This window comes from Pongo pygmaeus, chromosome 15 (assembly GCF_028885625.2).
Source record: "Pongo pygmaeus isolate AG05252 chromosome 15, NHGRI_mPonPyg2-v2.0_pri, whole genome shotgun sequence".
Classification (NCBI taxonomy): Eukaryota; Metazoa; Chordata; class Mammalia; order Primates; family Hominidae; genus Pongo; species Pongo pygmaeus.
The window spans coordinates 98,152,979-98,178,135 of record NC_072388.2 but is presented as its reverse complement, the minus strand read 5'-3'; the positions used below and the strand labels follow the sequence as shown (position 1 = coordinate 98,178,135).

Sequence of the window (25,157 nt, the reverse complement as noted above, 5' to 3'; positions counted from 1 at the left end):
AACTTGGTGAGAGAAGATAACTTGAGTACCTTGTTGCAAATTTATTTATTCTGCAATAGGAACACAGTGTCATGGGCCCTTGGTGGTCTTTTGAAAATGTGCATTCTTTGTCCACCTGAAAACTCCTATTCATCCTGCAAATCCCAGCTCACGTAGCCCCTCTTCAATCCAGAGAACCTCAGAAGCGAATCATTTCCATCTCTGTTCTATTTCAGTAGCTAATACAGTTTTCTGTTGTCATATTTACAGCTCTGTTCTGGTATTTATATTTTTACTCTTCCGCTGGGCTGATCTCAAGGGCAGAGACTTTGCCTATTTGTTACTGTGGCCAGGACACAAAAAGTGCTTGGAAAATGTGAGATGCTCTTTGCATTCTGGTGACCTGAGGTCTATGTCGTCGATGCTGGGGCCCACGGAATGTAGTGTGTGGGTTACTAGGCAGGGACCACTGGTGCTGAGAGAATCTCTCCTCTCTCCTGTGAGTGAGGTCCACCTCCATTTGCACAGGAAGCCCCAAATAGACACTCAGAGTCTTATCTTTGGGTGATCTTGGAAGGAAGGCCCAGGATCATGACTAATTTCCAGGGCCCGTCCTCTCCCAGGATTTGGAGAAGCTGCCCTGGGCCGCCTGGGCAGGGCCGGGCGCTTGGCTTGGGAGGCCAGCTGCACCCGAGGTCAGCTCCTGGTGCTTTCTCAGGCCTGTTGAGACCTGGCTCGCCCCAGCCTCCCGGATGTATTGGAAAAAAATAATTATTTGCTTAAAACATGTAAAGTGCTCCTGCGATTTTAATCGGTTTAATTTAAATTTTAAACGACGGATCTTCAGCTTCTAATCACTTTGAAACTCAAGTGCTTTTCACCAAATGTGAAGTGTTTTAGGGTGGGAAATGATTATGTGTAGGACAGTGAAAGGGAGGAGAGAGAGGGGAGACAGAGAGAGGAGAGAGAGGAAGAAGATACGGAAAGGAAGGGCCAGAGAGAAGAAGAGCAAGAGTGCAACTCAGAATTAAGCTGGAAAAACGTTCCGTTGAGCTGACCCACTGTTCAGGGCAACATTCAGCCCTTTGGAATATCTTAGCTGAGAAGAGATGATGATGACTACAGTCCCATGTAATTCAAATTCAAAATTTATTTTTCATATTGACACAAAACTTACATGCATCGTGAGATTTACAACAACTTTTTCTAAGGTTTTCTAATTGCAAAATCCTCTTAAGGCTTCTGAGGCTGAACTTTGTGTGTGTGTGTCCCCCGGCCCCTAGGCACATGCCTGGGATCCTGTGCAGGTCACCTAGCACCGGACACAGAGCGGCTTGGACAGCTGGACAGAGGGTGGCTGAAGAGTTAGAGATCTGAGTTAAGCGTGCAGGGCTCCAAGGTTAAGATCCTGCTGGAGGGCGTGGCTCCTGCACAAGGTGTGTATGTGTGTGCATGTGTTTGTGTCTGTGCACACATGTGAGTGTGTGTGTTGCTGGAAACACCTGACTGCAGCTGGCAAGGCTGGGTGTTCTGGAAACATGAGGGCCCCTCCATGGCCGCAGGGCACCATGGAACCAGGAAGCTGCAGCCCGCAGAGGCCTCAAGCTCAGACAGGGTCAGGCAGCTGGGGTGGATGGGCCGCCCACAGCTGCTGCCCAGGCTCCCCTGCTGTTTGCTTCTTTGTTTCTGTACAGAAATGCTGGAAGAGCAAGAGAAGCCAGACTGAAGTCTCACAGGCCTGGCTTCCAATTTTACTTCTGCTACTTTCTTCCACGTATCATTTTGGGCTGGTTACTTCGACTTGCCGACTTCCCAAGTGTTGTTTTGCTCTTTTGTAACCAGAAAAGAGGCCCTTTCTTTGTGTTCCATTGGCTTTTCCAGCTGGGTTTTCCCAGCCTCGCCCCTGGGCCCTGCAGTGTCCCTGCGCTTGCTTCTAAAATCTCACCCTCCAGGGACTTAGAGTTCCCTGGCCTGGCACTTATGTGAGTCCTCGTCATCCTTGGAGCTCCTCCGTGGCAGGCCTGGGTCCAAGTGGTCTTTGCATCCCCTGCACCTACCACAGGGCCAAGAGCTGAGTGCAGCTTAGATTGGAGGCTTCTGGAAGGTTGGAATGAGATGCAGGGGAAAGACCATGTGGTTTGGACCAGATAGATCAGGGTTTGATTCTAGGCTGTGCCATTTACAACCCTTAACATGCATTCACCAGTCTGAGCCTTAATTTCCTCTACTGTAAGAATGCAATCAGCCTCATAAGATCCCCAATATAACTTCCAGGTGGGTTAAGTATGTAAATGTGAGAAGAGAAACTTTAACACATTTAGAAAATAGAATATCTTCATGACTTTGGGGTAGAGAAGAACTTTCAATTTTCCTCCCCTGCACCTCCCCCAAAAACCCCAAAGAAGCATATTGATACATTTGACTATATTAAATTTAAAATTTTCTGTTCAATAAAGGGTACTCTAAAAGAAATGAAAAGGCAGGCTACAAACGAGGAGAATACATTTACAATACACATAACAAATAAAAGATTTGTATCCAGAGCATAGGAAGAATTGTAAAAAATCAAGGTAAGAATAGAAAAGCAAATGCATAGAAAAATGGACAAAATATTTGAGTGGACAGTTCATAGAACAGGAACCACATGAAGTTCCAAATAGCTGAAGAGGTTCCCAATCTTTTTAGTAATTAGGAGAATGTACATTGAAACCCTGTAATACTAGATTGGCAAAAATATGTGGCAGAGAAAGAAAATGAATGGGAGACAGAAAGTGGTTGGACCTGACTATTGTGGGGACTGTCCTCCCTGGTGAACTACCTGCACCCCAAGCAGCCCATGACAACCTCCCCAAGGCAGTGTCTGTCTGCAGACTCCAGGAGAGGACAGACCCCAGATTCTCCAGCAGCCACTCCTACCGCGTTCTTTAGATTTAATTTGCTATTTCCTTTCCAGATTCTTGAGATGGAAGTTTGCATCATGGCCTTTCAACTTTACTTCTTTTCTAATATATACATTTAAGTCTAAATCAGTTTCCCCCTAAACATGGCTTTTGTGCATCCCATGAATTATCAAATCATGTAGTTTCACTATAATTTAGTTAAAATATTTTCTAATTTCCACTGTAATTTTTTTGTTTGACCCAGTGTATTTCTTAGCAGTGTATTTCTTAATTCCCCCAAATTCTTAATTTTCAAAAATATTCTTCTTACCTTGTTATTGATACATAGCTGAATTCCATTCTGATCAGAGAACATGCTGTGTCTGATTTTAATCCTTTCAAATATGTTGAAACTTGCTTTATGTTTCAGCTTATGGTCAATTTTGGTGAATGTTTAAGTGTACCTGAAAAGAAGGTATACTCTGCAATTGTTAGGTGTGGTGTTCTATAAATGTCATTGAGGTCAAGTTGGTTAATTATGTTAGTCAAAACTTCCATATCCTTGATAATGCTTTTGGTCTGTTTGTTCTATCAATTAGAAAAATATGTGTTAAAGTTTGCCACTGTGGTGATAGTTTTGTCTATTTCTGCTTTTAGTTCTGTTAGTTTTTTCTTTATATATTTTGAGGCTATGTTGTTAGGTGCATGTACATTTAGAATTATTATGTCTTTCTGGAAAATTAGACTTTGTATTTTAGAAAATATCTATCCTTATATCTAGTCACATTTTATTCCTTGAAGTCTACATTGTCTTATATTAACGTAGTTATACCAGCTTCTCTTGGTTAGTGTTTATATTAAGATAGCTTTTCATCCTTTTACTTCTAATTTTTCTGTATCCTTATATTTGAAATGTGTATCATGTGAGCAGCATACAATTGGTTTGTTTTTCTTCAATCTTATCTGACAGTCTTTGTGCATTTGCACTTAATGTAACGACCAATATAGTCTATTTCTTCTGTCCAACCTATGTTTTTTTCCTCCTTTCTTGCCTCCTTTTGGATTCACTCTTTTTTAAATTATTCTTTTTTTCTCTTCTCTTAACTTAGTATTTATTTTTTTTTGTTATTCTTTCAATGATTATCCTAGAACTCTGGTTCTCAAACTATTTGGTCTCTGAACATCTTTATATTCTTAAAAATTGTTATAAAGATACAATGATTTTTATTTTTCTGGATTACATTATCAATATATTATTGCAATAGAAGTTAAAACCAAGAAAAATTTAAAATATTTATTAATTCACTTTAAAGTAATAATAATAAAATACTAGTTAGTATACATTACTTACTTTTGTGAAAAATAACTACCTTTTCTAAAACAAAAAATACTGAGAAGATGACATTATTTTCCATTTTGTTCTGTTTCTTTAATGTATAGCTTAGTAGAAGACAGCTATGTCCTCATAACTGCTTCTGCATTAAATGTGTTGTGATATGTTGTTTTGGTTGAAATATACAAAGAAAATGTGACCTCATTCAGATACGTAGATGAAAAAAAGGGGACTATTCAATGGCTTTTCCGGAGTACTGTGGGTATCTTCTTAGGTCCTATACAAAACATTCACAAGTGGTAATTTCTTAAAGGTTAGTAGCAAAGTGGAATCTAAAGCCAGATCAGTGAACTTCTCATAAAAATCTATTGGTCTCCCTTGCAATTTGAATAGGTTTTCCCTCATGTGTAATTTTGTATCACTGTGCACTGGTCATTTGGAAAATATTGCTTCATTGAGTTATTCAGGTCTTCCAAATGTTGACATGTTTGATTATATAATATTTGAAAATTACATTTGTTTATGTTGTCATTGATTTTACCACAAAAGTATTGGGAATCTATCAAGCTTAGAATGGCCAAGACAAGTTTTATAAAATCCTAATTATTATTTGAAAGCTTAAATTATGTATCATTGATAACATACACTGTACATTATTTTCCTGAAAGTGACATGTTTACTATGTTAAATTTTGAGAAGATGTCTGTCAAATATTCAATTTAGAATAACCACAGTTTCCCTATCAACTGATAGGGAAAATGGTCTTGGATGAAAAAGTGGCAGTGCACCTTGCAACTTAATTACACGAGTGCTTTCCTTGAGATCACCATTTTATTTCAGGATAAAGCAGCTGTGCTTCATGCCTATGTTCCATTTCATCACATAGCATATTTTAAAACATGTAGTCCAAGTTTGTAATTTAATAAAAATTAATACTTTTTCACTGTTTCAGCAAGAGTAGTCAATTGCCCTTTCTTTTTTTTTCTGCAATTACATGGCAGTAAAGACTACAATGACTAGTAGTACAGTTTCTCACCACTGTCATGCTTTATACAAGCTACAAGCAATTTTATCCACTGTGTTTTCTGTTTTTTTTTTTTTTTTTTTTTTTTTTGAGACGGAGTCTCACTCTGTTGCCCAGGCTAGAGTGCAGTGGTGCGATCTTGGCTTACTGCAACCTCTGCCTCCTGGGTTCACACCATTCTCCTGCCTCAGCCTCCCGAGTAGCTGGGACTACAGGCGCCCACCACCACACCAGGCTAATTTTTTGTATTTTTAGTAGAGACGGGGTTTCACTGTGTTAGCCAGGATGGTCTCAATCTCCTGACCTTGTGACCCGCCCGCCTTGGCCTCCCAAAGTGCTGGGATTACAGGTGTGAGCCACTGCACCTGGCCCCACTGTGGTTTTTGCACCATCAGTGCAAATATGAACAAACTTAAAAGAGGTAAATAAGCCTTAGTATTATGAAAATAGTTTTCGTAATACTAAGTCCCCTTGGGGACTCCCAGGGGTCTATGAGCCACATTCTGAAAACTGCTGCCGCAGAGATGATAACAGGCATCTTTGGTTTTTTTTTTTAACAGTACTTTCCCCACTTCTTAGACAATGCAAAAGTCTTAGAGTACTTTAACTTCATTTACTTCCTTTTCTGATTATATGTTATAGTTTTTATGCATTTTATTTCCCTGTATTATTCATATCCCACAAGTCCTTTTTTTATATATTAAGGCTCATTTACATATACCTATACATTTGCCTTTCTGTCATTTTTCACATCTAAATATTGCTTCTGCCTTACTCCTTTTCCTGTTTTTCTGGGACTCCAATTTTATGTATCTTATATACTTCTTACATTTTCTCTTCTGTTTTTCCTATCTTCGTGTCTCTCCATGAATCATTCTAGACCTTTTCTTTTAGCACATCTTTTAGCTTACTGATTATCTCTTCAGCTATATCTTATTTGTTATTAAACCTATTTACTGAATTTTTAAACTCAGCTCTTCTAGTTTTCAGTCCTAGACTTTATATTTGAATCATCTCTACAGTTTCTAGTTCTCTATGTAATTCTCAATCTTTTATTTCCTTGAACATTTGAAGCTAGCTATTTCTGAAGTCTGGATGTGATACCTCCTTTATCTGGAAGACTTATGGAAAGTTTCCGTATTTTTTCTCTTTGTTGTCAGCTATGTTATTTTGCCTTCTTGTGTGTGTGGTTTTGACTGAATATTGGAAAAATTGTAGATTTAAATTTAGAACTAGGATGATCATATTATATCCCTCTCTAGGGAAGTCTAGTGTTTGGTTGTGGCAGGGTGCAGGCAATGCTTGATCTCCTTAAGCCAATTAGGGATGGCGATGTTTCAAATAGGACTTTAATCCCTTTGAGGGACGTGTATTTCTAGTTTGCCTTTACTCCTAGAGTATATACCTTTAGAATTATTTAAAAACCAAACTCAATCAGTCTCCCTGTGAAAGGCAGAAGCAAAGAAAAGGAGAAAAGAGGATCATAGAAAAAGTGGACACTACTTCTGGTGTTGGTGGTTTAGTAAGTCCACCAACTGATGGTCCCTGAACTTTAATTTTATATTTAAATTTATAACACTTGTAGTGTTATAAATTTTTCAAAATCTCATGCTGGGTTTGTCTCACTGAGTTTTCTTCTTTTCCTGGATTTTGGCCCTGTAATTCTTCACTGTCTTGATAACTCTCCAATGCCTTCAGGCATTTAATTTTTATTTTTAAATTAAAATATTATTCAGATTTTCTAGGTTTTAAAGTGGGGAAGTTGGTCCCAATTACCTAGTCTGGCATTGGAAGAAATGTGGCCATCTGGTGCAGCTACTTTTGATTTGGCCTTATCTGGGAAAATTGAAGATATTTGTGTTGCATAAACTAGAAATTCCACACCCCAAATATTTACCTTAGAGAGAAACTTTTGCAAATGTAAACAAGGAGTTATAAATAAGAACATTTATAGCAGTAATTTCTAAAATAGCAATGCCAACCAACAGGAGAATGGATAAATCAATTGTGGCATTATTATTTATGTGGCATTATTTTTTATTCTTATAAAAATAATACAGCAGTGAAAATTGGTGAACTAAAGTTACATGTATCAAAACGGACAAATCTTTTGAATGTAATTTTGAGTAAAAATGTGATGTACAAAATAAAAGCGTGTGTGTGTGTGTGTGTGTGTGTGTAGTAATATTTACATTTGTAGCAATATGGGTCTGCCTAGTTATAATAGACACTGAACTGAATACAGTTTTTTTTCCCCCCAGGTAGAAAGGGATGGGTTTGTGATTAGGAAGTGGCAGATAGATGATTCAATTTTGCTGATATTTTACTTCTTAAAATAGGTAGTGAATATAGCTGGGTGTTTCTTGTGATTTTAAAAATATTCTGGATTATCTTGTCTTGGATTGGTTAATTTAGTTCACTTACATTTATTTACTTTATTGATTTATTTCTTATTGTTTCTATTACCTTAGTTTGTTATTTTTCTTTTTCCACTTTTTAAATATTCTCTTTTTTTCTTTATTGCCTGGGTGGAAGTATTGATTAAAGGTTGTTTTTAAAAATTATTCATTTGCTTATTTTTATTCCATTTTGATTCTCCCTCTACTGCTTTGAAATTTACCCTTTTGTTTTCCTGATTGTCCTGGACACATTATCATGCATATTTAATTTAATGACATACTAAACAATATTTTAAACCCCTTTGATTATAAAAGGACATTAGAATATCCCAAATCAAGTTACCATCCTTCCAACCTACAAGTTATTGCTGTGTAATGTTTTAATTCTATGATTTTTCTGTGGCTTTATAAATTAGACTTTGTTATTATCTTATACACACATTTTTATCGGCTTATTTGCTCACCATTTCTTCTTGCTTCTCACAAGGACCTTTCTGTGATAATTTTCTTTCCTTCCTTAGGGGAGGTGTGGTGGTTTACTCCCAACCACATGTATCTGAATATTTTTGTTTTACTTTTGCTCGTACTGGGTACACAGGTTTGTGAAGTACACAGTTCTGGGTTGGCATCTCCACACTTTGAAGGCACCATCACATGTCTTCTGGCTGTCATTATGGAGGTGAAAAGTTTGTTTTCAGTCTTCTGATTATTCCGTTCAAGATTGTCTCTGCTTTTTGTCTGGCTGCTTTAAAAAAAATCTTATTTTTGCCTGTGGTGTTTTAAAGATTCACTATAGGCATCTGAGAGGACCTGAAACATTACTCTTACCTGGAGTATATTATGTGATTTCTGAATCTTGGATATATGTCTTCTCTTTGTTCTAGAAATTTCTCAGCTAATATCTCTTGAAATATTACCTCCATTCTTATACATCTGCACTCTCCTTCTAGGACTCTGACTAGAGATATGTGAGAGCTTCTTATTCTATTCTCTGTATCTCTTTCATTACCTTTGTATTTTCTATTTCCTTATCTCCTGATACTGTATTTTGGGTAATTTGATCAGACTCTTATCCTGGGGTTCACATATTTTATTATTAGTTGTGCGTAATCAACTTGTCAAGCATCCATTGAATTTTTAAAAAATCAATTAAAATTTTTCAGTTTTAAAAGTTCCATTTGGTTATTTTTCAAACCTATTTGGTCATTCCTGATGGTCTCTTGTTTACTTTTTATCTTTGTGGTTCCAATGTTACTTTCTTTATGCATTTCTTACATTCTTTTTACATTTCATACATTGATATAATACATATTGGATTATTTAATATCTGCAACCCTGAGGTGTTTAAATCTATTATTTGTTACATTTGTTGACTGCCACTTACAGATACTTGCCATCTTCTCTTTCTGTGACTTTTCATTGTGAGCTTACTGCTTATGTTTTAATCTTATTTTCAGATTTTTTACTCCTGAGGGCCCAAATGAGGGATGCTTTCCTCCAGAGATTTCTGTCTAGTTCTGCTGTGAATCAGGTGCACCAAAGACTTGAAGACATGTCCATCACCTTTGAGCATCTCATATCTGCAAGGACTGCCAAACTCAACTCCTCCACCTTGCTCTTTGTCCCAGGCTCAGGATCCTAATTGCAATGGTAATTGATGCTCATCCTCAAGTCCAGCAAACCTCTTCATTTCATACACTGCCAGCTTATCCCAACTGTATTAGTCTGTTCTCATGCTGCTAATAGAGACATACCTGAGACTGGGTAATTTATAAAGAAAAGAGGTTTAATAAACTCACGGTTCCACATGGTTGGGAAGGCCTCACAATCATGGCGGAAGGTGAAGGAAGAGGAAAGGCACATCTTACATGGCAGTGGGCAAGAGAAGTGTCAAGCAAAAGGGGAAAACCTCTTGTTATAAAACCATCAGCTCTCATGAGAACTCACTCACTACCACAAGAACAGCAGTATGGGGGTAACCGTCCCCATGATTCAATTATCTCCCACTGGTCCCTCCACTACATGTGGGGATTATGGGAACTACAATTCAAGATGAGATTTGGGTGGGGACACAGCCAAACTGTATCATCAACTTTAGATTTAGCTCACATTTTGAGGAAGACTGGCAGGTTTGAAGAATTCCACATACCTTGAAAGCCCACTGATGTGTCAAAAAGCCCATGTTATTGAGGACAGTCTTGTTTTGATTTGTGACAGTGCCTTTGCACACTTGATCTGCCGTTCTCCAGCAGTGGAAGTTATTGTATTATTCTGTATTAACCTTTTTACTTCTTTAGCTCTCATAAATACTGCATGATAAAGGTGACCATATTTTCTACTTTGAAGAACTATTATAAGCATTAGGACGCCTAGAAAGCTGCTAGCACTTAGTAGCTGCTAAATAAATGGTAGCTAACAACAACACTAAAGGTGATTCAATATTTACTGAACCTAATTGAACATACACTGATGGTTATAGGTGGATAAACCTTGGACATATATCATATCACTTAACCTTACAACACTATAAAGTTGGTCATATTGTCTTTCTTTTACAAATTAGGAAACTGAGGCTCAGTGAGTGTACTGATCAACATTACTTTATTAAATGATATGAACTATACAGTAGTGTCTAATGGAACATTTGGCTCATCCGTTTATTCATTCATTCTTTTGGAAGGTACTTATTGAGTGCCTTTGACCCTGGGACTGCGGTGATATGTAACAGACGTTTGCCTTATCAAGGTCCTGGAAAAAAGCTACTTTGACAATTCTCCCACCCCCTACACCGTCCCTGGGTCTCACAGTTTTCTCAGGATGGTGAGATCTGTGCATCTCACTTTCCCCTGGGGCTTGGACTCTCCAAGCAAATGGTCCCTAGTAATAACCATTCTTCTATAAATTAATGGGAGCTTGGGGGCCCTGAGTTATAAGCACTGCGATGCAACTTTGTTTTAGGACAGTTGTTTGAATTAAGGTGCAGATGTGATGTGTGAGTTGCAATGTGTCACTTATATTTAGTGTAGGCATACCTCATTCTTTTGCACTTTGCTTTATTGCCCTTCACAGTTTTCATTGTTTTTCTTCAGATTGAAGGTTTATGGCAACTCCTATTGAACAAGTCTATTGGCACCATTTTTCCAACAGCATGTGCTTACTTTGTGTTTCTGTGTCACGTTTTAGTAATTCTCACAATATTTCACCCTTTTTCATTATTATTATATTGGTAATGGTGATCTGTGATCAGTGATTTTTGATGTTACTCTGGTAACTGTTTTGGGGCACCATGAAGTGTGTCCAGACAAGATAGTGATCTTAACTGATTAATTGGGTGTGCTCTGGCTGCTCCATTGACCAGCCATTCCTCCGTCTATCTCTTTCTCTCCTCAGGCCTCTTTACTCCCTGAGACACAACAACATTGAAATTAGGCCAATTAATACCCCATACAATGGCCTCTAATCGTTCAAGTGAAAGGAAGGATCACATGTCTATCGTTTTAAATGAAAAGCTAGACATGATTAAGCTTAGTGAGGAAGGGATGTCTAAAGCTGAGACAGGTTGAAAGCTAGGCCTCTTGCACTAATTAGCCAAGTTGTAAATGTAAAGGAAAAATTCTTGAAAGAAATTAAAAGCGCTGTTCCCATGTACTCATGAATAATAAGAAAGTGAAACAGCCTTATTCCTGATATGGAGAAAGTATTAGTGATTTGAATAGATAAAACCAGCCACAACATTTCTCTAAGTCAAAGCATGATCCAGAGCAAAGCCCTAACTTTCTTCAATTCTGTGAAGGCTGAGAGAAGTGAGGAGGCCGTAGAAGAACAACTGAAGCTAATGGAGGTTATTTCATGAGGTTTAAAGAAAGAAGCTGCCTCCATAACATAAAAGTGCAAAGTGAAGAAGCAAGTGTTGATGTCCAAGCTGCAGCAAGTTACCCAGAAGATAATTTAGGTGGATAATTGATGAAGGTGGGAACACTAACAACAGATTTTCAATGTAGGTGAAGCAGTTGTGTATTAGATAAGAAGATGCCATCTTGGACTTTCATAGTTAGAGAGGAGAAGTCAATGCCTGGCTTCAAAGCTTTAAAGGACAGGCTGACTCCCTTACTAACTGCTAATGCAGCTGGGTGACTTTAAGTTGAAGCCAGTGCTCGTTTACCATTCTGAAAAGCCTAGGGCCTTAAAAATGGTGATAAATCTATGCTGCCTGTGCTCTATAAATAGGACAACAAAGCCTGGATGATAGCATGTCACTTACAGCATCATTTAGCAAATATTTTAAGCCTGCTGTTGAGACCTGCTGTTCAGAAAAAAAGATTCCTTTCAAAAGTGACTGCTCATTGACAATGCACCTGGTCACCCAAGAGCTCTGATGGAGATGTACATGGAGATGAATGTTGCTTTTGTGCCTGCTAACAGAGCATCCATCCTGCAGCCCATGGATCAAGGAGTAATTTCAACTCTCAGGTCTTATTATTTAAGAAGTACATTTCATAGGGCTAAAGCTACCATAAGGCTAAAGCTACCATAAAGCTACCACTACCATAGATAGTGATTCCTTTGATGGATCTGGGCAAAGCAATTGAAAACCTTCTGGAAAGAATTCACCATGCAGAACACGCATGATTCATGGGAGGAGGTCATAAACATTAACTGGAATTTGGAATAAAAGTTGATTCCAACCCTTATGGATTACTTTGATTACTGGGTCAAGCATTTCAAGACTTGGTGGAGGAAATAACTGCAGATGTGGTGAGAGTAGCAGAAAACTAGAATTAGAAGTGGATCCTGAATTGCTGCAATCTCATGATCAAACTTGAATGGATGAAGAGTTGCTTCTTATGGATGAGCAAATAAAATTTCTTGAGAAGAAATCTACTCCTGGTAAAGATGTTGTGAATATTGTTGAAATGACAACAAAGGATTTAGAATATTCCATAAGTGTAGTTGATAAAGTGGCAGAGTTGACTCTAATTTTGGAAGAAGTTCTGTGGTAGGTAAAATGCTATCAAACAACTTGCATGCTGGAGAGAAATCTTTCCGGGAAGGAAGAGTCTGGGGAAAACCTCATCATTGTCTTATTTTAAGAAATTGCCACAGCCACCCCCAATCTTCAACAACTACTACCTTAATGAGTTAGCCGCCATGAACACTGAGGCAAGACCCTCCAACAGCAAAAAGATTAGGACTTGTTGAAGGCTCAGATGATTGGTAGCATTTTTTAGCAATAAAGTATTTTTAAATTAAGGTATGTACATTGTTTTTCAGACAGACTGCTACTGCACACTTAATAGACTACAGTTGATATGGTTTGGTTGTGTCCCCACCCAAATCTCATCTTGAATTATAATTCCCATAATTCCCATGTGTTGGGGAAGGGCCCTGGTGGGAGACAATTGAATCATGGGTATGTACATTGTTTTTCAGACAGACTGCTACTGCACACTTAATAGACTACAGTTGATATGGTTTTGTTGTGTCCCCACCCAAATCTCACCTTGAATTATAATTCCCATAATTCCCATGTGTTGGGGGAGGGACCTGGTGGGAGATAATTGAATCATGGGGGTGATTTCCCCCATATGTTTTCATGGTAGTGAATAAATCTCAGGAGATCTGATGGTTTTATAAGGGGAAACCCCTTTTGCTTGGTTCTCATTCTCTCTTGTCTGCCACCGTGTAAGCCATGACTTTCGCCTTCTGCTGTAATTGTGAGGCCTCCCCAGCCACATGGAACTGTGAGTCCATTAAATCTGTTTTTGTTTAAAAAAAATAAATTACCCAGTCTCGGGTATGTCTTTATCAGCAGTTTGAAAATGGACTAAAAATACAGTATGGTATAAACATAACTTTTATACACACTGGGAAACCAAAAGAATGTGTGTGACTCACTTTATTCTGATATTCACTTTATTGTGGTCGTCTGGAACTATGAGTGCAGTATCTCCAAGGTACGCCTGCAATTAGTAATGCCATTAGAAGGGACTGATGAGCCCATGGGTATTCACAGCCTGTCCTATAAATAGCTGGTGCTCTTGGTGAGAGCAGGGTTAGCATCATTGTGTCCCCTTGTTCTCTCCAGAGCTGTCTGGATGACAGGAAGTGCACTGCATTCTGGCTACTACTGGTCACCTACTGGAATTTTCTATTACTTGTCATTACACATAACTCTTCTAGAGGACTTCAGTCTGCTGTGACACCCCCACCCCCTGCACTGTCCCTGGGTCCCGCAGTTTTCTCAGGGTGGTGCGATCTGTGCATCTCACTCTCCCCTGGGGGCCGGACTCTTCTTTCAGCTCCCCCAGGTCTGGGGAAGAGGCTTGGTTATTTTCTGCTTACAGATGATAGTAAGTCTGCCATTGGGGTGAGATTCATAAGCTTAGAAGGCAGCAACCTGCCTGGGCTGCACCTTAGGAATAGTGAACCTGGTCTTTATGCAGGATTAAACCTTTTCTATGCATTTGTAGATGGGGATGTGTGATGGTGAGAGGGAAGAGGATGGGATGAGAATGAGAGCAAGCCTTATATTTTATTTTCTCTCTATCAAGCATTCATTTATTGAGCATCAGTTTGCACAGCTACTGAGTATCAGGGGATTCAAACCCATGTCTGTCTAGACTCTGCAGCCCTGCTCCTGCTACCCGAAATAATGCCCACCTACCAGGGTAGCTATAAAGCTTTTGAGACACCGTCTGCAGCGTGGCCCCACAATGCCTGGAGTATAAGAACTCAGTGTGCGGTAACTTCTTTCTTTCTCTGAGCAAAAAAGAAATCTTAAAAGAAAGTGAAAATCTGTTGCCTTGGAGAAGTTTGAGAAGGAACCAGACAGTGTGTGGGAAGGAATTCGCTCAGCCTGGGCTGCCATGCCGGTTCTGGTGGGTTCCACCTCCGAGCATCCCCTGGCTCATGGGGGCATTTAACCACCTCCTCCAGGTTTTGTTTCCCCTACTTCACCCACACGGAACAGCAGTTCTCACAGGCAGACGGGCTGGCAAGTTAGCATCTTTCCATGATGAACTGTGCTGCACCAAACCTTATCTTTCATTTATGATGATTATGCTTATAATGAAGGACTGCAAATCTGACAGACTGAAGATCATCTTGGAGGCTGTACTTTTCATAGTTCTTGCAGTTTGAATTGATTTGGGGGGAGAGAAAAAGGGAGAGAGGCTCTTTGTAAAGAAAACATGATTTTTATGTGAATAGTCATTACAGACCAGGATTATATTATATTCATCTCCCCATGCAGAAACGACACCAGCAAACATCCTTCCTTTATTTCCCTGAGTAAAAGAAGGCCTCATGGTTTAATAAGCCAAAGGGAACACATGCAATGAATGAAGTGGCAAAGTAATGGCCTCCCCATCCTTCCTCCTGCTCCTGGAGAGCATCCCAATGTCAGATATGGTTAGCCTGGAGATTTAGCTTTTTGCCTTTCACCTTTGGACAGGTCATTTCATAACCTTGAGCCACAGTTACTTATTTTTAAGGTGAGCCTCTGGTTTTATATTGCTGTATAGCAAGCCACGTCATACTTGGTAGTATAAACCATCAATACTCATTTATTATTATAATCTCTTCTGGTTCTGGGCTCAGCTGGGCAGTTCTTAGGCAGGACCTCTCATGGAGTTGCAGTCAGTTGGTGGCTGGGCTGGAGTCACCTGGAGCTTCCACACTCAGGTATCTGGTGCTTGCTGCTGGCTGTTGGCTGGGATTTCAGAAGGGACTGTCAGCAGGGACATCTACTCGCAGCCTCCTTGTGTGCCCTTGGCTTCTTCACAGCGTGATCGCTGGGTCATCTATTGTTAAACACACTCACTAAGGCCCTTCCAGGTTCAAGGAGAGGAGACATAGGCTGCAGCTCTTGCTGGGGACATGGCAAGGCTCTGGAATGGGGTGCAGGTCTTTCTGGAAAATATAGTCTGCCACCATAAGGATAATAATAATGGGTGTTTGGGTAACTGTAAGAATAAATGAAATAATGTTAACAGGCAGTGAAGTATAGAGGAAAATGTTTGAATTTTGGAGTTAGAGTAGCTTGGATTTTGATTCTGATTCTACTGCTTCCCAGCTGTGAGAGAAGCTGACCATGTTCTGGTGGGTTCTGTCCATCAGGACTGATTGAAGAAGGTGTGGGGGTAAAAGTAGGGGGACACTTCACGTATTTCTTCTTTTTCCTTTCCTGGTGTGTCTGGTGAGCTGTTGCTGGTTTGTGTAGTGTTTAACAGTGACTTTCCTGCAGCAAGACTTACTTCTTATTTAAGATGATTATGTTTATAATGAAACACTGTGGATTTTTTACATTGAAATCACACAGGAGGTGATCCCTTATCACAGCCCTTTGATTTGGGCCAATTGAGGAGTCTGCTAATTTCTAATACCTCACTTCCTAGGTCATAGCAAAGACGAAATGAATTAACATGCGTGAACTCGAGAGTGTAGGAGTTGTGGTGGATGGGCTGAGTGTGGATTTTGGGATCAGATAACGAGTTTGGATCCTGGCTTGGCATTTCATTAACTGGGGAAACCTTACATAAGTCAGGTCCTGTCTCTGAGCCTCTGTTTTCATTTCTCTAAAATTGGATGATGCCCTGGGTTACCAGGTCACACAACTGTAAGTAAAGCCTCTCATCGCATGGTCTATGAGAACCATGTCCGCAGAGGTGTGACGGGCCCAGTCTGTATGGCCCTGATGGCCTCTGCCATGCACTGCTGTCCTGAGGGTGAGAAAAGGGATGGTGGGGAAGGGCCAGTGTGAGCCTGGACTGAGAATACTCTCAGCAAAGGTTTGCTCCCCTCCTGCCTTCCCTGAACCCTGGGTGGGGAGCAGTGAATTTCCTAGAACCCTTGCAGAGAGTTCTTTTCTTCTGCTCCCATGACAAGTGGGCCCAGATGGTTTCACTGAGCTCTTCCCTGGGGACTGCGGAGTACTCTAGGTTTCTCACAGCCTGCGGCCCTGGGAAAGGGGCTCCTGCTGTAGGTGGTGAGGCCAGGAAGTCAGGGGTTCATTCGCTGTGGTTTGGATCTGGATGGGCCTGTTGTGTGGCTGTGCAGTGTGTCGCACTGGTTTTTTGATTAGTCCAGTATGTTCTCAGCCACTCAGCCCCTTCGTTATATATTTGCCCTTTGGAGCCTTGCGACAAAGTGCTGGGTTTGTGGATGGGATTCAGATGGACCTGAATTTGAATTCCTACTACTTACACCCTTACTTACTGGCTGTGGGATCTTGGCCAGTTGCTCATTTCTTCTGAGCCTCATTTCCTTTATCTATAAAATGGGAACAATAGCCCTTGTCTCTCCAGCTGGATGTATGAATTAAATGGCATACAGCCCATGTAACTGAGTCATTAATTTGACGGTATTGATTATTTATTGAGTGCCCAGGAAGATTTCCAGGTGCTGAGATGGGAACTTGTAGGCAGTCTGTGTACTTGGGGGCAGCAGCTGAGCACAGGTGAGTAAACTGGTCAGATGGTGAGGGATGGTGCTGGTCAGATGGTGAGGGATGGTGATCCATGCAAGGTGAATATTGCAGGTGCAGAACTTCTTTTCTGTGGGTCATCTGGGAGGGCCAGGCCGATGAAAGAGGGATTTGAGCAGGGCCTGGAGGGGGTCCCGAGTGAGGACATGGCTCTTCCTGGGAAGACCAACAGGCAGTAGGAAGAGTGTGCAGGTGGTCGAGGGGAGGCCTCATGTGGAGGATGTTTAAGGATCAGATGAAGTGCCAGGAAGTGTGGGCAGGGGTGAGGCCTGCAAGGGTGAGTGCAAGGAGGGGAAGGAGCCAGACAGCCCCCACCCACAGGCCACCCTAACTAGCTCAACTTGGTCAAGAAATGCCCTGTTGCCTCCTTTCTCTTAGTATTTTACCACTTTTTAATAGACCTTTAAAGAAAGTACAATTATATTTGTAAATAACCTTAAAAAAACTTTGCAGTTTTCCCACTCCCACAAAAAAACCTACTCTTCAGTGTAAAATAAGTCCCATCCTTGCCATTAAGTGGCTCACTTAGAATCAGTGAATATTTCTAGTTCATGCTTTACACATCTGCTCAACGGACCCTCACAACAACCCTGTGAGCCACTGTTACTATGCCCATTTAACAGATAAGGAAACCGAGAGGTAGAGAGGTGAAGGGCAAGGACAAGGTCACATGGCTTGCAAAAGGCAGATAGGACTTAGGCCTGGGTTTTCCTGACTCCAGGTTGTTCCCTCAACCCTGGCTGATGACATCAAGTCCTGGAGCCTTTGACCTCTGACAGCCTCCACCTCCCCTCCTCTGTCTGCCTCCAGCATCCGTTTCTGTTGCGGATGTCAGTGTCTGAGATGCAGGCATCTCCCTAACTTGCCAGGCTTGATGAAGCTCAGTGGATTTCTTTTAGTGATGATGGACATAATTAATTTAGCAGAGGAGATGCCTCATTGCTGCCAGTGTCAAATAAAAACAAGAAGGAAGACAGGTTGCACTCTAGCTCTGAACACAACGATGGGCTCAGTCAGCCGGAGGGTCAAGTATTCTTAGAAGAGGGAGGACCCCAGCTGAGGGCCTGGTTGGTTCTTAGGAATGCCTCACATGCACCTTGTCCTAAGCAGCAAGCAATGACGACAGCAGGCATGGAGGAAAGTGAGTGCTTGAACCAGGCAGGTGAAAACATTCCTGAGAATATGTCAGTAAGTGGCATGCCATTCATTGGTTCTCAAACTTCAGTGTCTATATAGATAATCTAGAAGGCATGCTTAAAAAAATCCAGATGCCTTCACCACATCCCCAGAAGTTTAAATTCAGTCTCTTTGGAGAGGGTCTTGGGATCCTGATTTTTATCAGTCGTTCCACATGATTCTGGTGCAGAAGTTTCCAGAAACATTGGCACAGGGGTTATGTGCATGAGCTCTGGAGTTTTTCAGTTGTGGTTTTGAAGCTGGTATGACTCAACACAAGAGATCTAGCCTCCTTAGTCTTTGCTTCCTCCTGCTGTGGAATAAGCTGTAATATACCCACCTCAGAGGGTTCAGAGGGTTATTGAGGAACATATAGGACCATGTACATAACATTGCTTTAGTTTTGAATTGACGGGTTGCCAAGAGTAGGAGGCTCAGCCTCCAGGTGGAGGACCAGTCAGAGATACTTGAACATCAGTTGCTTGGGGTTCCAAGTCCAGCAGATGCCAACTCCATCAGCAGGACCAATCACTCAGTCCTTCAAAGTTCAGCTCGGACATCGTTGCCTCCAAGAAGCCTTCCTATGGCTTTATGCCTTGAGCTCCCACTACCTGCTGCATCCCCTTCTAGGGAAACATTTTTCACATTGCACCAAAACAGTCTGCTGCTATATTTCTCTCCCTGAGCTGGACTGTGAGCTCTTCAGTGGAAGGGACAGTCTTGCTCATCCTTCCTTCTCTAGGACCTAGCACATAGTGCATTTTGCATAGCTATAATCAGAATATCGAAGCAATCTTGTATTGCTTTTGCCTTCCCTTCACACACTAAGCATTTGCCGTGGTCCAAAGTCTTTATCCTTAGCTTTTCTATGGCTGCCTAATGTTCTATAGAAGTGTTGCTCTCTGAATGTTTGAACTATTCCCTTATTAAGAGTCCTCCTTTATTTGCTACTATAAATAATGTTGAGGAGACTCTTGTGTCCCTCCCTAGTTTGTACAATGGGCTGCTGCAGATTGTCAAGAAAACCACTTGATTCTAATAGTAAATAATTTAAATAGATAATTGTAACAAGGTGGGATGCAATCCCCAACCACATAAAAAAAATAGTCAACATTACTAGGTATAAAATGCAAAATAAAATGATGCCTGATGTTTTATCTACTAAATTAGCAAACTTGAAAATAATGGTAATTTCAAGCACTGATAATGACATTAAGAATTAGGTGCATTCATTTAAACATTGTCTTTGGGAGTGGAAATTAGCACAGTTTGGCAATGGGTTTAAAAATTGGTAATCCCACTGCTTGGAACACCATGGTAAAGAAATGACTTCTTGTACAAATTGGAGGAAATCACAAGTCTGTTAATGGTTACTCATACTCTTTTGCAACACAGAGTCATCTTCCTAGAGAAGGCAGCTTCCGTAGGATTCTAGCCCTGCATGGTATGAGTTCCAGACTGGAGGTGGAGGGAGAGATAAGAGCAGCCTCCATGAAGATGTGATTCTTGATCTGAGACTTGCGGGGTCAGCAGCTCCTTGGCCAACAGATGGGAGAATGGGAAAAGGGAGAGGTGGGTATTCCAGCATTTGTGAATGTGTGTGTGCACATGCCGGTGTTTGTAGAAGGGTGAGTGAGTACTTGGGTGTGTCAAAACAAGAGGCTGGAGGGACTGCAGATCATGAATTCTGTGCCATACTTGAGGGTCCCCTGAAGGTGGTGGGGTGACACTGAATTAGAGAAGAGACATGGATTTTAGAAAGCTGTCACTGACTGCTGGGTGAAGGATGGAGGCAGGGAAGCCAAGTAGGAGGCTGTCACAATAGCTTAGGGGAGAAATGTTGAAGGTGAGCCTGTGTGAAGGTGGGTTGGTTGGAGGGAAGAAGGTGGATTACAAAATTTTAGGAGCTCACCTCCACTTTTCTATACGACCCTCCTCCAGGCACCTTCCCTGGGGAAGGTTCCACTTCACCATGCCTCTTCCCGGTACACGGGGTCTCCTGGAAGCCTTTGGTGCCCATCAGCTTGCACACGTTGCAAACTCTGCTAATGGCATGTTGGCTAATTGCATAATGCAGCTATCTGCCTGTGATTTGAGGCCCAAATGTTGTTCTTTGCAGGATAATTATGCGGGATAAGTGAATGGCTGGAATATTTACAAGATTTTGTCCCTTGGTCGATTTCCTTTCTCAGAAGACAGCCGCTGTGTGGGGTAAAACATAAGACAGAAAATATCTCTGGGACTTGCGCAACATGGCCACAGGAAGGCTTGTGGTGTTTGAGAGAGGAACATGCAAAATATTAAGTTTGGGTAAAAAAGAGCATACAACTGTTCCATCCTTGAAATGCATATGTTCCACTGGATGACTGGCAGGGCTGGATTCGGCTCTTGCCTGTTTCCAGCCGAGGAGCGCTCTCATTTCCAGCACTGGCATGTCAGGTTGGACACGGGTCCCCAGATGGTTCCTGGGGTGCGTGGCTGGGTGTTGGGTTTCTGCTGCATTGGAAGTGAATCCTGAAGCATCCGTGGTTGTGACTTTGACCGAGTGATTTCCATAATCTAGGCCTCGGTTTCCTCATCTGTGAAACGGGGAAAGCAATATGTCTTTGGAGAGTTGTCATCGGGGGTCTCAGAGGCGAGGGAGGTAAAGGGTTCCCTATGAAGTATGGGATTGAGATGAGGCTTCTTTCCCTCCTGCTTCAGACCAAGGGCAAACCCCGAGCTGGGCATTGTGGGGCTTCCTGGGGACCGAGGAAACCCTGACTAGTGTTGCCTGTTTCAGCCTCCTCCCCATTAACTCAGCTCAGCCTCATTAGCTGGGAGCCTGGGTGGAAAAGAACTTTGTTGAAGGCCTTGCCCTCTTTCTGAGAAAAGGCGGTAAAAGTGGATCTGCTTTTCCTGCCTAGTGCCAAGCACTGTGGGAGAATTTCTTTTCTTTTTTTTTTTTTTGAGACGGAGTCTTGTTCTGTCGCCCAGGCTGGAGTGCAGTGGTGAGATCTCAGCTCACTGCGAGCTCTGCCTCCTGGGTCCACACCATTCTCTTGCCTCAGCCTCCCAAGTAGCTGCGACTACAGGCGCCGGCCACCACGCCCAGCTAATTTTAGTAGAGATGGGGTTTCACCATGTTAGCCAGGATGGTCTTGATCTCCTGACCTTGTGATCCGCCCACCTCGGCCTCCCAAAGTGCTGGGATTACAGGTGTGAGCCATCGTGCCCAGTCCAGAAAATGTTTTTATTTTATTTTATTTTAATTTTTTTGAGACAGGGTCTCACTCTGTCACCCAGGCTGGAGTGCAGTGGCATGATCTCGGCTTATTGCACCTTTTGCCCCCAGATTCAAGCGATCCTCCCCCTCAGCCTCCCCAAGTAGCTGGGACTACAGGCGCCCTCCACCATGCCAGTCTGATTTTTGTATTTTTTTGGTTGAGACGGGGTTTCACCATGTTGGCCAGGCTGGGCTTGAACTCCTGACCTCAAGTGATCCTCCTGCCTTGGCCTCCCAAAGTGCTAGGATTACAGGCATGAGCCACCATGCCTGGCCTCGAAAATGTTTTTAAGACACACATAACCCTTGGAAAGGATTTTCATCTTCATGCTTTGCAGAGGACATTAGACGCTAAGAGAGGTTACATAACTTTCTTTGGGTCACACAGCTCACAGGTGACAGGAGTTGGGTTTGGACTCATCTCCAATGCCTGCTCTGTCTGGGCTAGGCCAGGGTGCAGGAGGTTCCCTTCGCCTTTTGATGGGTGTGAGTAGGAGGTGTTTGTTTTTCCTTCTCAAACTCCAACTGTGGCCCTTAGCTGTTGGGGAGGTCAGATGAAAGCTGCCTTTGTCCTTGGCCTTCTTCAAACAGGTTCTGGTCTCTGCATCTGAGTGGCTTTTCCGCAAAGTGGATCTGGCTTCTTGACAAGGCACCATCCACCCCCAGCTGCCCTCCCCCAGCCTCCCTGCTGTGGGAACCTCCCATGCCATGTTCTCCTGACCGGAAGCCGCCTTCCCTAGCCTCGTGAGTCCCTGCTCTCCCTTAATGATAGGGATGTGGGCTCCCCAAAGCTCACAACACAGGGAGGAAGTGCTGCTGAGAGGGTTGAAGAGCACGCCAGAGTCGCGGGCAGGAGTCTTGGCCTGGTCACTTACTACCCGCATGCCTCCAGGCAAGCTCTCCATCCTCTCGGTGCCTTGGTGTCCTCAACTGTCAAGTGAGTGTCATATGGCATGTCCCTCCAAGGGCAGAGGTTGGTGGGGATGAAACACAATAACGAATATCGAGCGCCTGGCTTGTGGGAAGTGGTTATCTCAGGCCTTACTGTCATTGTCACATCTCATGAGTGATGGAGCCTGGTGCAGTGGGCAGAGTCCAGAGGGTTTAGACAGAACTGGGTTCTCCACTCACCTCCCCTGATCAACTGCCTGGCCTTGGGCAATTGCTCCATTTCAGGGGACGTTCATGGGGACGTTCATCAGGGGGTGCTGAGTTGAGAAAGGAAGAGCTCCGGGAGCTCTGGGTGAACTCAGACACCCACGTTAACTGCTGTGTAGTGACATGGGTTATAACTAGTTTAGTCTGGCCAACATTTGTCGAGTGCCTACCTCGTGCAGGCACTGGGTAAGGACAGGATGCAAGCAGAGTTCTCAAATGCACTGGTTTACAGTCGAAGCAGACAACGTGCACACCACGGCCTGAAGTACAGCGGGTGTTTGGAAATACACAAATTCAGCTTCTCTGCTCTCCCAAGTTGTGACCTCCTGCCTTCCTATGCAACAAGTCCTGGCCTTCCCGACACTGAGCCTTCCTGATCACTTCCTGACTGATGCTGTTGTGTAAAGTTAGGTCTGGTGATTCTGGCAGCACATTGTGGCTAAGCTCATCCCAGGCGCTTGGCCCTGATCGTCCCTGTGCCACCCTCACTGCCCGGCACTTAGAGGCTATGTGGAGCCATGGGCAGGGTCCAGGCAGATACAAGGGCTTGGCTGTACTCACTGTCCTCTGCTCGGTGCCTGGTGCAGGCCCTGGCACACCGGGGGCCCTGGCAGGTTGGTCTTGTGTAGTGATTCCTGCTCTTGGTGGTTTCCTTTGCTCTGTATGCTCAGCCCCCAGTGTGTAACAGTGAATTAACTTGAGCTGGTGAGTGAATGTCAACTCCTATTTATCTCCCCAAAACAAACAAAAATATTTTTTTGAGTGCAGTTTGGAAACTCCTGAGGTTGTCAAGTTAAAAAAAGAAAGAATGGGGATGTGCTTTGTGGAATGTCATGAAACGTCATTGGCCTTTTAAACCTAGCATGACTCAATGTGCCCAGTGAGTTCGAAGCTTGGTTAGGTTAGGTGATCAACTAGCACAATAAAATCAAAAGTTGGCCAGGTGCGGTGGATGACGCCTGTAATCCCAGCACTCTGGGAGGCTCGGGCTGGTGGATCACTTGAGGTCAGGAGTTCTAGAGCAGCCTGACCAACATGGTGAAACCCCGTCTCTACTAAAAATACAAAAAATTAGCTGGGCATGGTGGCGCACTCCTATAGTCCCAGCTACTTGGGAGGCTGAGGCAGGAGAATTGCTTGAACCCAGGAGGTGGAGGTCGCAGTGAGCCAAGATCATGCCATTGCACTCCAGCCTGGGCAACAAGAGGGAAACTCCGTCTCAAACAAACAAACAAACAAACACCTCAAACGTTTAAGAAACATGTAGGAGAGGAAGCACTTGAAACTAAAAATTCTTTATACAAATGGTGTGTGTGTGTGTGTGCACGTGTGAGCACATGCTGAAAGGCCTTTTATTGTGGTGGAACGTGGTGGACCCGAGGCAGCCTGTTCCAGGTATGTAGCAGGTGCTCAATAATTGCTCTTGCATTAGATCGAGTGAAGCTCCCTGCTTCACATCCCACTTTTCTTTGCCAGGGTGTATTATTTGAAAATTGCTGGCCAGCAGAGGGAAAACACCTCAGCGGTCAGATTGAGTTGGTTTAAAAATCCATTAGCAATTAGTCTGCCCTCAGGACGTGGTATTCCTGGGTTTATTCACCCTTTGGTTTGCTCAGTAGTCTCCCCTCCTAGCTGCAGCCCTGAGCAGGGTGTATACAAAGGTGACAGGTAAGTTTGGGTTTCTGGGTGTGTAAGTTCCTTGGGCTGCCATGACCTAGTATCATAAACTGGGGCTTCAACAAGAGATATTTATTTCTCACAGTCTGGAGGCTGGAAGTCCAGGGTCAAAGTGTCAGCAGGGTTGGTTCCTTCTGAGGCTGTGAGGGAGAATCTGTTGCAGGCCTCTCTGTGTGGCTTGTAGGTGGCAGTCCCCATCTTCACGTGGCTTTCTCCCTGTGTGTGTCTGTCCCCAAGTTTCTCCTCCTTATAAGGACACCAGTCATACTGAATTAGGGCCCACCCTAATTCTCTCATTTTAATTATTACCTCTGTAAAGACTCTGTCTCCAAAGAAGGTCACATTCTGAGGCGCTGGGGTAAGACTTTCCATATGAATTTTTGGGGATGCAATTCAACCCATGACATAAAGACTCCCAGGCCCAGTGGGGAAGCGGGAAGTCCGTGGACCACCGCAAAGGGGTGGGAGCGAGGTACCTTGGAAGAAGAGAAGTAGTGGCTGAATCTGCTCCGGAAGATCTGAGAAGCCTTTATGGGAAGCCACATGCAGGCAGGAGGGAAGGACTGAGCTGGAGTTTGCTAGAGTGGGGAGGTGGGTGAAGGGAGGACACTCTCTGGCTGACCATGTGCCGAGTTCAGGAAGTATGGTTGACCTAGAAGGCTGCCACAGTGCCCTGAATGGGCCATGGGTGCTATGTGGACACTGGGGGAGAGGAGGCTGCAGGAAGGCTGGAGCCCACAGTGGGGCTTGGGCTCCAGCCTGAAGGCTGCTTGAGTCTGAAGG

General features: G+C 42.9%; 1 long non-coding RNA gene across 1 annotated transcript in view; it reads left to right on the top strand.

Annotated features, from left to right (window-relative positions):
• The first annotated feature begins 1,262 nt into the window (after positions 1–1,262).
• Positions 1,263–25,157, top strand: part of LOC129012972 (uncharacterized) — a 30,746-nt gene continuing 6,851 nt past the window's right edge. The window contains exons 1-3 of the long non-coding RNA XR_008493740.1: positions 1,263–1,415; positions 9,072–9,264; positions 19,670–19,846. This is a non-coding gene — a long non-coding RNA (uncharacterized LOC129012972). The remainder of the gene's footprint in view (positions 1,416–9,071; positions 9,265–19,669; positions 19,847–25,157) is intronic.